At 40.3% G+C, this 11,392-nt stretch overlaps 1 protein-coding gene across 2 annotated transcripts in view; it reads right to left on the bottom strand.

Annotated features, from left to right (window-relative positions):
- Window positions 1-5,475: 5,475 nt before the first annotated feature.
- LOC111571319 (potassium voltage-gated channel subfamily A member 1) overlaps window positions 5,476-11,392 on the bottom strand; it is a 46,677-nt gene continuing 40,760 nt past the window's right edge. For both annotated transcript variants that reach the window (XM_055006760.1, XM_055006759.1), the window contains one exon: window positions 5,476-9,405. The gene's annotated coding sequence lies outside the window, so the exon portion shown is untranslated. The remainder of the gene's footprint in view (window positions 9,406-11,392) is intronic.

Raw genomic sequence — 11,392 nt, 5'->3', positions numbered from 1 at the left:
TATTGGAACCACCTCAGGTGACCAAACCTAAGTGGTACTAAGATGTATGTTGGGTTAATAGAAGTACATTAAGATGTGTTTCCACACTGGCAGCTTTATCACTTATTAGTGAAACGCTCACATTCACCATAACTGAGTCAAAAGCTATCTGAGATCCAAGATGGCGCCACTGTGTATGGCAGGCCGTCTACCTCTGCTCCATGTTTTGCTGCTACCACTCTTAATTTCACTTTTTGTTAATGATGTGTCACCGCTGCTGGTGTATGATCACCAGACCCTCCTAGATTTTAGTGATTTAGTGATAAAGCCAACGATCTACGCCTGTAGTGGACAATCAAAGAGGCTCCTACCATTCCTGGCGTCTGTTCCCCACTACCTGTGGACTCTACCTGTTCCCCACTACTACCTGTTCCCCACTACCTGTGGACTCTACCTGTTCCCCACTACTACCTGTTCCCCACTACCTGTGGACTCTACCTGTTCCCCACTACCTGTGGACTCTACCTGTTCCCCACTACTACCTGTTCCCCACTACCTGTGGACTCTACCTGTTCCCCACTACCTGCGGCGTCTACCTGTTCCCCCGCCCCGCAAACGTCGGCACAGAAAGCGGGGGAAACGAAGCGGCGTCCTTGTTCGACTGAGAGCCTACATGATGCAGTTGTGGAAGGATGATCGTCGTCACCTGCTGTGGTTTCCCCGGGAATATGACGGCTTCATCGTGCGGTGTTCCTCGGAGGTCAGCTGGCTCCGATCAGCTGTTCCAGATGCCGGCTACACACATCCCAGCCGCCCGCGGCGTGTCAGCATCTGCAGACGAGGCTCCATGCAGGGAAATCTCCGCCCTGTTGCTCGTAGTTCCAAGCGAACTGACCACACACCGATGCGCGTCGCCCTCATTAATACGAGGTCTTTAACAAATAAAACTTTTATCCTGAATGATTTCTTCTCAACACACGTGCTGGATTTCTTGTTGTTGACTGAAACGTTGATTAAACTCGGTGACGACAGCGCGTTCACTGAGCTCCTCCCCCCTCGCTGCTCTTTCCTCAGCACACCGCGAGCGTCAGGTCGAGGGGGCGGAGTCAGGTCGAGGGGGCGGAGTCGCCAAAATGCGGCAGCCCGTTTCCTGAGGAACACTTCAAGGCACCCCGTCCTCTTTTCCCTCCACTGGTTTCCAGTTTCTTTTAGGATAGATTTTAAAATTTTGCTTTTCGTTTTAAAAGCCCTCAACGGCCTTGCGCCTATTTATTTAACGGAACTTCTTTCTGTCCGAAACCCTAACAGGGCGTTAAGGTCCTCTAAACAGCTGTTTCTGGAAGTCCCTAGGACCAGGTACAAACACTGGGGTGATCGATCCTTTTTAGTCGCTGGACCCAGACTTTGGAAAAAACTGCCTCCTGACATGCGCACCATCACTGACTTTGGCCTCTTCAAAGCCCGGCTCAAAACATATCTTTTCAGACTGGCTTTTAATACTCAGTAATGCGGTGACATTTTATTGTATTTTATCCTATTTTATTTTGATTTTATTTGTTGACATGTGTTCTATTGTTCCTTTCTTTTAATTTGCTTTTATTCTAATTTTATTGTTTGATTTTAACTGGAAAGCACTTTGGTCACCTTTGAGTGTTGTAAAGTGCTCTATAAATAAATCTTGATTGATTGATTGATTGATTGATTGATTGATTGATTGATTGATTGATTGATTGATTGATTGATTGATTGTTAACCGCTGTATGGTACAATTCATTTAAATCTCACCATGTGCAGAGATCACATCTGAGTCAATAATCAAATAAAACTCTTTGAGAAAGGGTATTTTATTTATATATATATATGTGTGTGTATATATATATATATATATATAAAAATAAATTAATGTAATATAATTAAACATCAGACCCAGATGAATCAGTCTTGTTTGTACTTTCTTTTCATGCTCATTTTTTAAATTTTACATCTCCCTTGTGTAATGTTGTCTTGTTTCAGTCGTTTTGTGTCTTGTTTTTGTCATTTTGTGTGTTGTTTTTGTCATTCTGTCTCGATTTTGTCATTTTGTGTCTTGTTTTTGTCGTTTTGTGTTGTTTTTGTCACAGACAACCTTGTTGCCATTGCAATGAAATCTTTCTCAGACTGAGATTTGTTATAGTGTTGTTCTGTGTTGTACAGTTATTAACACAGATGATGACGTGTAGCATGTGGCATTTCTTATTTTTTCGTAATGAGGAATAATCCTATTGAATTTGACTTTAGGCTCCACCCCTTTCATGGTGTCCATTAAACCAGTGATAACATTTATTAATCTGTGAGTCTGCAACTGCTATAATATCAAAATGCAAACTAGAAACATATAGCTGGTTAAAAATACCAAAAAGAATTGGTCACCTTGAGTGGTACCAATACTGGAAATGTTGGGTCCGGGCCCATAGACTAAAAGCCCAAGCCTTCAATAAGGACAGCCAGAGATCGTGCACACAAACAAACCAGCAAGGTGGCAGGAAAAAGGTAAAAACCCAGGAAACAGCTGAAGTCCTACACAGGAAGTTACCCAAACCGGAACACAGGAGGAGTCACAATAAAACTGAATGTGACTGAAACCACTGAATGAAGCCGTTACAGCATCACACACTGGATGCATCCTGTTACCATGGAAACCTGCATGTATTCAGTTGCTGATGCAGGATCAGCTGCAGTGATCAGTAAAATAAATCATATATTAATACACTTTTCTAGCAGCATTCCTGTCCTGCATTGTTTACAGCAGCAGCGGTTCTACATTAAAACTACGATGAAGTTCTAAAAATAAACCAGTGTTCATTCACTGCAGAAGATCAGTCACATGATGCTTTAAAGGTCTCCTTCTATGTGAACAGCATCTCCAGCAGACAGTCTGAGCTGATAGAGAAGGTTGAACTTCCTTCTGATACCTGATTTCTCTGACTGGGGTTCAGTTTTCATTGAACTGACAAAGAAAGTCTTGATATGTCAGACTTGCTTTGCAGAACAGAACTCAGGTTTCAGGAGCTGTATGTGGACTGGTGATGCTGTGATACTGAAGGAGTTCTCACCGGAACTTGTTCTATCTTCTCCAGGTTGGTTTCTCCTGACTGGATCTTTGATGTGTTGGATCTACGCTCAGATGGATGTCTCTCTGGATAAAAGCGTCCGATAAATGAAATTGTAGAGTTGTGGAGCTGAAGCTGAGCTCTGCTGGATTCAGACCAGTTTAATAATAATAAATAATAATAATAAATTTTATTTATAAAGCACTTTACAAGAAACTCAAAGACACTGTACATAAAATACAATAAAATAAAACAGTTAATTAAAATCAATAAACAGTAAATCAAGTTCAAGATAAAATACAGAATCACTTAAGGAAAGCAGATCTAAAAAGGTGAGTCTTTAAAAGGGATTTAAATGTGGTGAGGTTGGTGCAGTCACGGAGGGCATGGGGGAGTGAGTTCCAGAGTGTGGGGGCGGCGATGGCGAAGGCTCTGTCCCCCCAATGTCACCGGCTGGTCCTGTGCGGGATGGAAAGGAAGTTTGCGTGGGATGAACGGAGATTCCTGGGGGGGGTGTAGGGGAGGAGCAAATCGGTAAGGTGAGAGGGGGCAAGATTGTGGATGGACTTTAAGGTGAGGAGAAGCAGTTTGTACTGGATGCGGTGTGAAATGGGGAGCCAATGGAGGTTCTGCAGGACGGGGGTGATATGGTCATGAGAACGGGTTCGGGTGAGGAGTCGGGCAGCAGAGTTTTGAATGTATTGAAGTTTTATTGAGAGCTTTGGAGGTGGAGCCGAAGAGAACGCTATTGCAGTAGTCAAGGCGGGAAGTGATGAAGGCATGAATGAGGGTTTCAGTGGCTGAGAAGGTTTAACTCACAAACATCCCAAATACCTGTAACCTGTCAAATATTAGTGATCAGTCTCCAGGTCCGTAACACTTTCAGCATGAAGCCTCGACTATATCCTCTAATCAGTCATGACAAGTTCATCATCAGATGGTGTTGTGCCTCGATGTCTGAAAACAAATTTTATGTTAGAATAAGGGTTAGGGTTAGTAGGGTTATGGTTATGGTTAGTAGGGTTAGTACAGTTTGTAGGGTTAGTAGGGCTAGTAGGATTAGGGTTAGATAAAAGTGCAGTAAGTTTAGGGTTAACCCCCACAGGGTTAAGGTTAGGGTTAGGGGTAGTAGGGTTGGGGTTAGTGGTTCTGGTTTGGGCCTAGTTAGCACTGGTCAACTGCTCTGTGTGGAGGAGAATTTATGGAGGACCAGGGTGAGATCCCCAGGCAGAGTGATGGGGAGGAGGAGAGAGAGACCCGGAGCCACCACGCCAGGGGGCTGCTGGTTGTTGTCTGTTAGACATCGTTAAGGCCTCCCGGTGTGGCGGTCCCGAGCCTGTGAATCCAAATCGTCTCCGCCCTCCTCCTCTGGCCAAGTGTCCAATGATCATTGTTTTCCAGGCCTGAGATTATGAGGTGGGTAGAAGGATGAATTTGAAAATGTGTAACCGGGGGGGGGGGGGGGTGCAAAGATGCTTCTCCCCAATAATGTAAAGGTGTTGGGATAGATGGGTGCGTATAGAATGTTTGGTTTCCCCTATGTAGTGTATATGGAAATATGGGCAAGTGATAATGTATATGACATTTGTAGTGGTGATGGAAAAAGTGCCTAGAGTGGGAGCTGCTTTGCCAGTGTGTGGATTATGGATGAATTTTCTATTTCTGTAGTGATGACTGTGTTGGAGTGTTGGTGTGGGGTTGTGACTAGAAAACTTGGATCTGATGAGTATTGAATGTAGACTTTTGTTTTTTTTCTGTGTGCTGAGACGATTCTATAGTTGAGGAAGGCCCGGTGTTGAGACCGTAACAAAGAAAACTGGTGTTTCATGGAAAAATGGAGGCCTCTGGTTTGGTGTGAATAAGTGGAGATGAGTGGAATTAGTGACTGTGAGGGGGGAATGGGGTGTGTACTGTGTGTGTGTGTGTTGTTGTGCTAGAGCCAACTCCAATCTGTTGGGGGTAGCTGAGGTTAGGGTTGGGATTGATAGGGTTAGGGTTAAGGTTAGGGTTAAGGTTAGGGTTAGTAGAGTTAGGGTTAAGGTTAGGGTTAAGGTTAAGGTTCGGGTTAGGTTTGGGTTAGGGTTAAGCCTACAGCTGCAAAATGTAGCTGCAGGTTCAATGTTTCATTTGCTCCTCCACAAACAATGACCAAAAAACAGCAAGCAGTGGAGAATGTGATGAGGGAACATTAGCATGTTGGCAGATGGTGGTTCTAGAGGCTCTATGACGGTGATGATCCTCAGATCCAAAACACAACCATCTTCACTGCTGTAATGAAACACACAACAGATACTGTATCTCAGTCCGAGTCATCACTTGAAAGCACAAAACCTCTTGTTTCCAACAGCGTGATCCATTGTTAGACACCACAGCAGCAACACTTTCACACAGCCAATAAACACACACGTGAGTTAGTTTCAGTTTATTTCATAAGTCTTCTGCATATATTATCAACAGTTTAACAAACAGGATTCTTCTTGTTAAAAACACAATGTAACATTAACGGGATGAGGTTTAACATGTAAAACACTTAAACCACCTAAACACAGAAAAACTTTTGGCTTATTCAGACCAGTTTGGCAGCTTTGTTTAAGGAACGGAGTCGGTAAAGGAGGCAGTTTCACGGAAGATTCACACTTACAGGCAGCGAAGTCTACGGACTCCACACAGGAGAAACTAATCCACTACTGCAGACAGAACACAACATCCCTGGGTTCACTGAGAGTCGGGCTGTATTCAGTCAGAACCATGCAGTAAAAGGAACACTCTGCAAACTAAAGAAATACTGGAAATGTCCAAAACGATGCAGAATTTTCTGGCACAGAGTTCCAGTTCGTGCCTCTGAGGGGTTTCTATTAGGATAATCGCTGTGAGTTTGTTCATTCAAAGGAGACAAACTCTGATACTTCAGGGTTTTTGGTCCATTAAAACTGATCGGGTGTTCAGTAAAGCAGAGTCAAAAGGACGCCTTCCTTTCTCTTGCTGTCACCTCAACAAAAAAAAATGTTGTTAAAATATTTCAAATCTTTTTTTTTAGAGCAGATAAACAGGATCGGCCAAAAGTCTTACCGAGACGCTTCAGTGAGGGTTAGTCTGGGATTCTTATGAACTTGTTCTTTTCCACCACATTTACCCTCCTGCTGTCTTCATTTACAGGCACCAAAAATATTGTTTCCTTGTCTGAAAAAAATCCAAAAATTCAGCAAAAAATTCCCCAAGTTTCTGAAAATTTGCAAAACCTTTAGGAAGAAAATTCCAGTGATTCCTTAAAAGTTGAAAAAAAATCCCCCAAATTTGGCAAGAAAATTCTTGTAAATATTTTTCAAAAAATGATTAAAAATCTTACAAAAAATCCTAAAAATATCTAAAATGATTACATATATATCAGTAAAACTTGTAATATTTTGCTGGATTTTGGCTGATTTTTTTGTGAATGTTCTTAAGAAACATTTTTAACATTTCTTTTTTCCCACCAAAAAATGTTCAAAGTTTCCCAAAAAATGTTGAAAATGTGGACATCAGAAGTTTCACTGTGAAAATATATATTTTTTCCCACATTTTCAAACTTTAAAACTGGTCAATTGTGACCCGCAGGACAACACGAAGGTTAAACTTATTTTGAGTTTTCTTGTAAAATTCAACTCAAAACAAGACAATTTCAAGATTGTTTGACTTAACAAGATATTTAAGATGCATTGTCTTAAAACAAGTCCCTCTATCTGCTGAAATGTCTCTTGTTAAGTGAATTTATCTTTATCAAGCGGGATGAGACATTTTGACTAAAAATAGGACAAATATACTTGGTAAGATGTTGAGCTTTTGCAATACATGAGTTAGTTTTGGTGTCCACATACTTTTGGCCACATCCTGTTCTGCTTTCACTGAAGGATCAAACAGGTTAAAGTCATTCTGAGTGGATGGATCTGCTTTACTGGTTCCCTGAGAGACACAAACTGGACCACCTGAAGTGAGCTGATGGTGAGGAACTATGAGATGTTTGTGAGGTATATGGAGAGTGAGAGGACAATGTTAGAGCTGGGATAAGGCTGGACGACTCCAGTCTACACAGTACAGGGATAGCAGCTTCTAGGAAACACGGAAAACATAATTCACAACTGCAGAAAACACGATCCAAACAATAAACAGGAGTTACTGTAAATTCTCAGACAGTGACGATCCTTGAACAGAACATCTGAAGAGGCCTCCGTCTTTGTTCATCTTTAACTCGTGGTTTTGCTCATTTGTTTTTCATTAAAACTCCTTCAGTTTTTCACACAAAACTGTCTGTTTCACCAGGAGCGTACAGCATAATGTACTCATGAAAATATGTTCAGTTTAAAATGTGAGCAATTTTTGATGAAAAAACACCTTTATTTAACCAGGAAAGGATTTAAAGTTGTAATGTTGACATGTCAAATGTCTGTAAAACCTTTTCATGAGCAGTAAAAATGAAGGGCAAAGATGGCAGAAAAAAAAATCCTCCTATTGCTGAAATTAATATGTTTGTAATGCGCCTCACCAAGTCAAAATGAGAAACTGAAACACAACCATCTATCATTCCGAGGTACCAGATTAACCCTCGTGTCGTTCTGTGGGTCAAAATGAACAAGTTCAAGTTTGAACAAGTTTCGAGTCATTTTGGACCAGTTTTAAGTCATTTTGTTCAAGTTTCGAGTCATTTTGGTCAAATTTCAGGTCATTCTGGTCAAGTTTCGAGTCATTTTAAACAAGTTTTGAGTCCATTTGAACAAATTTCGAATCAGTTTAGTCAAATGACTCATTTTAAAATTTGAAAATGTGGGAAAAAAATATATTTTCACAGTGAAACCACACAGTGTAACCCTAACCCACATTTTCAACATTTTTGGGTGGAAAAAAAGAAATGTTAAAAAAGTTCTTAAAGAAAATATTCAAAGTTTTACTTTAAAGTAGAATTTTCTTGCTAAATCATCCAAATTTAGCAAGAAAATTCTTGTAAATATTTTCAAAAAATTAGTAAAAATTTTCCCAAAAAAATCCTAAAAATATCTGAAGTGATTCCATACATATCAGTAAAACTTCTAATATTTTCTTTAAGAACATTCACATAAAAATCAACCAAAATCCAGTGCTGGATTTTGGTTGATTTTTATGTGAATGTTCTTAAGAAACATTTTAAACATTTTTTTTCCACCAAAAAATGTTCCAAAATTTCCCAAAAATGTTGAAAATGTGGACATCAGAAGCTTTACTGTGAAAATATTTTTTTTTCCACATTTTCAAACATTAAAAGGATTTGACCTGCAGGACGACACGAGGGCTAAAGATGAAGAACACCATCCTAAAGTGTTCCGTGGTTCCTGCTAACTGATCAGTTGCTGTTTTTAAGATTAACATCTTTTTATTTTAGCAGTTTTCCCTTCCTTCACTTTGTCATTTATTTGAGAATTTACAGTAACTTTCCATCCCATTCTAGCAAAAAAACACTCATTTTTCTCAGTCACACACACAGAATCATGCCACTTCTAGTTGCTTGGTTGATATGTAGGAGGAAGTACAAAATAACAGCGAGAAGAAGAACAGGCCACACGAAGGTAGAGAATACTAAATACTTCAGATTCAAGCCCCTGAAGAAACAGCAAGCGTTGCTCGATAAACCCAACAGCTGAGACGAGGAGTCTGTGGTGGCGTCCACGGACTGAGGGACCCTGAATGCATCTCGCTGTTTGTTTGGAGCTCCAGTGCATCGATGATATCTGAGATAGGCTATGGCTTTGGCCCTGGTCAGAGCAGGAAGGGCTGTTTCTGAGGAAAACTAAACTTTACCAACAACTTTACCTCCATTCTCCCTCAAAATGAGTTCTTTTTTTCTTTTCTCCTCATCTGTCATACGCCACTTTAGAAAAATAGATATCAGGAAAACATCGTTACAAAAATAAACCGAAACGTTTGCGTCCACATGACAACTTCACAGAAATATCCACTGATATTGCACAGCAAGGGATTTCTTCCGATCAGAAGGAAATCACTGACACAATTTGTAGAAAAAAAAGAATACGTTGGGACTTTAGATTGATTGAAATGTTGATTGTTTTGTTTTTTTTTTCTCCAGAGAGACAGCAGCACCATCCAGGTCCTCCTCCATCAGGCAGGTATCTCCACTGAGTCAAGGAGAAGAAGAAAAAGCTTCAGAAGTTTCACCGGCGGGTTTTGGTTGAAGGCACAGAGTTCCAAAAAAGTGGGGCGTAGATGCCTGGTTTTCCAAACACAGCAGCAGTTTCCATGTGTTTGTGTAATTCCTGGTGGAGGGAATCCTGCGTTGGATGGTCTTCCTGGATGGTCGGAGGACTTCAAGTCTCTGGAAACAAAGAGAAGATCAGACCTTAGTGGAGGAATGGTTCAGATCAAGAAGTTCTCTTGTTTTTAGATTAGTGCATGATATTCAGTTCATTTATTTATTTAGTGCAGATATACAACAAATCCATCCATCATCCATCCAACTAACATCCATCCATCATATATTCATCCATCCATCCAACTAACCATCCATCCATCCATCTAACATCCATCCATCCATCCAACATCCATCCATCATATATCATCCATCCATCATCATCCATCCATCCAGCCAACCATCCATCCATACATCCAACTAACCATCCTACCATCATCCATCCATCATCATCCATCATCCATCCATCCATCCAACATCCATCCATCCATCCAACTAACCATCCTACCATCATCCATCCATCATCATACATCCATCCATCCAGCATCCATCCATTAATCCATCCATCAATCATAATCCATCCATCATCATCCATCCATCCAGCATCAATCCATCCATCCATCATCCATCCATCCATCATCATCCATCCATCCATCCAGCATCCATCCATCAATCCATCCATCCATCCAGCATCCATCCATCCAGCATCAATCCATCCATCATCCATCCATCCATGAAGGTGGGGACACCTGGACTCTTAAACTAACCCCAGTCTTTAAATTGTTAAATAATGCTGTACAGTTTAATGAAACACATTTTAATTAGTGAGTAAAATGTGTGTCCTGACCCAACATTAGTATCTATAAATTAATCAGCAGTAAATAACTGCTGTTGGTAATCTACATTTCAATCATCACATTATAGTTTATGACAGAGATCTGTTTAAAACAAAGCTGCTGCAGAGCACTGATGGAGAAAATTAAATTATCTTGATTCTGCTCTTAATTCATTCATTTTTTCCTCTTAAAAAAACTATCAGCAAGGACTAAAAGGGATACCGTTAAAGTACCGGATTGATGAGAGTACTAGTACTGTTAAAATCCTAAATTACTCGGCAGTAGTAGTACAAATGGTCCAAGAACCCACACAGTAAATACTGCAGTATTCAGGATATGAAACCCTTTTCTGCTATAATTATCTCACAGTGATGCTCATTCTTTAACCCTCCTGTTGTCTTCATTTATGGGCACCAAAACATATTGGTTCCTTGTCTGAAAAAAAAATCAAAAATTCAGCAAAAAATTCCCCAAACTACTGAAAATTTGAGAAAACCTTCAGGAAGAAAATTCCAATAATTCCTTAAAAGTTTCCCTTAAAAGTTTTATTTTAAAAAAGCCCCCAAATTTGGCAAGAAAATTCTTGTAAATGTTTTCAAAAAATGAGTAAAAATCTTTTTAAAAAAGGCTAAAAATATCTAAAGTGATTCCATATATATCAGTAAAACTTCTAATATTTTCTTTAAGGATATTCACGAAAAAATCAACCAAAATCCAATGAAATTTGCTGGATTTTGATTGATTTTTAGGTGAATGTTCTCAAGAAACATTTTTAACATTTCTTTTTTTCCACCAAAAAAAGTTCAAAGATTTCCCAAAAATGTTGAAAATGTGGACATCAGAAGTTTCACTGTGAAAATTCATATTTTTCCCACATTTTCAAACTTTAAAATGGGTCAATTTTGACCCGCAGGACGACGCGAGGGTTGAAAAGCTTTCTCTCTGAGCCTTTACTGAAAATGGGTCATTGAAAAATGGTTAAGTACTGAAACTGTCGACTAATATTCAGGATTTTCTGACATTGCAGCTCTAACGGGAAGGAAGGTGTAAAGGTTCCAGATATCTGGGTTTGATGGGAACTTTAACGGTGACAGAGGTTTTGGGATGGCAGCATGTTTGTGCTGGTGGTCGGCAGCTCGGGGTCCGCACGCCTCCACCCCCACCTCAGCATCTTCCTCGAAGTTAATCCCCCCGGCAGCGGCAGATGGTGCCGGGAGCATCCACGGCTGCCCTCAGCAGCTCCTGTAGTTATGAATGATTGCATGGTCTTAGGCATT

The sequence above is a fragment of the Amphiprion ocellaris genome, chromosome 21, assembly GCF_022539595.1.
Source record: "Amphiprion ocellaris isolate individual 3 ecotype Okinawa chromosome 21, ASM2253959v1, whole genome shotgun sequence".
Taxonomy (NCBI): domain Eukaryota; kingdom Metazoa; phylum Chordata; class Actinopteri; family Pomacentridae; genus Amphiprion; species Amphiprion ocellaris.
This window is presented reverse-complemented; position numbering and strand designations above follow the sequence as displayed.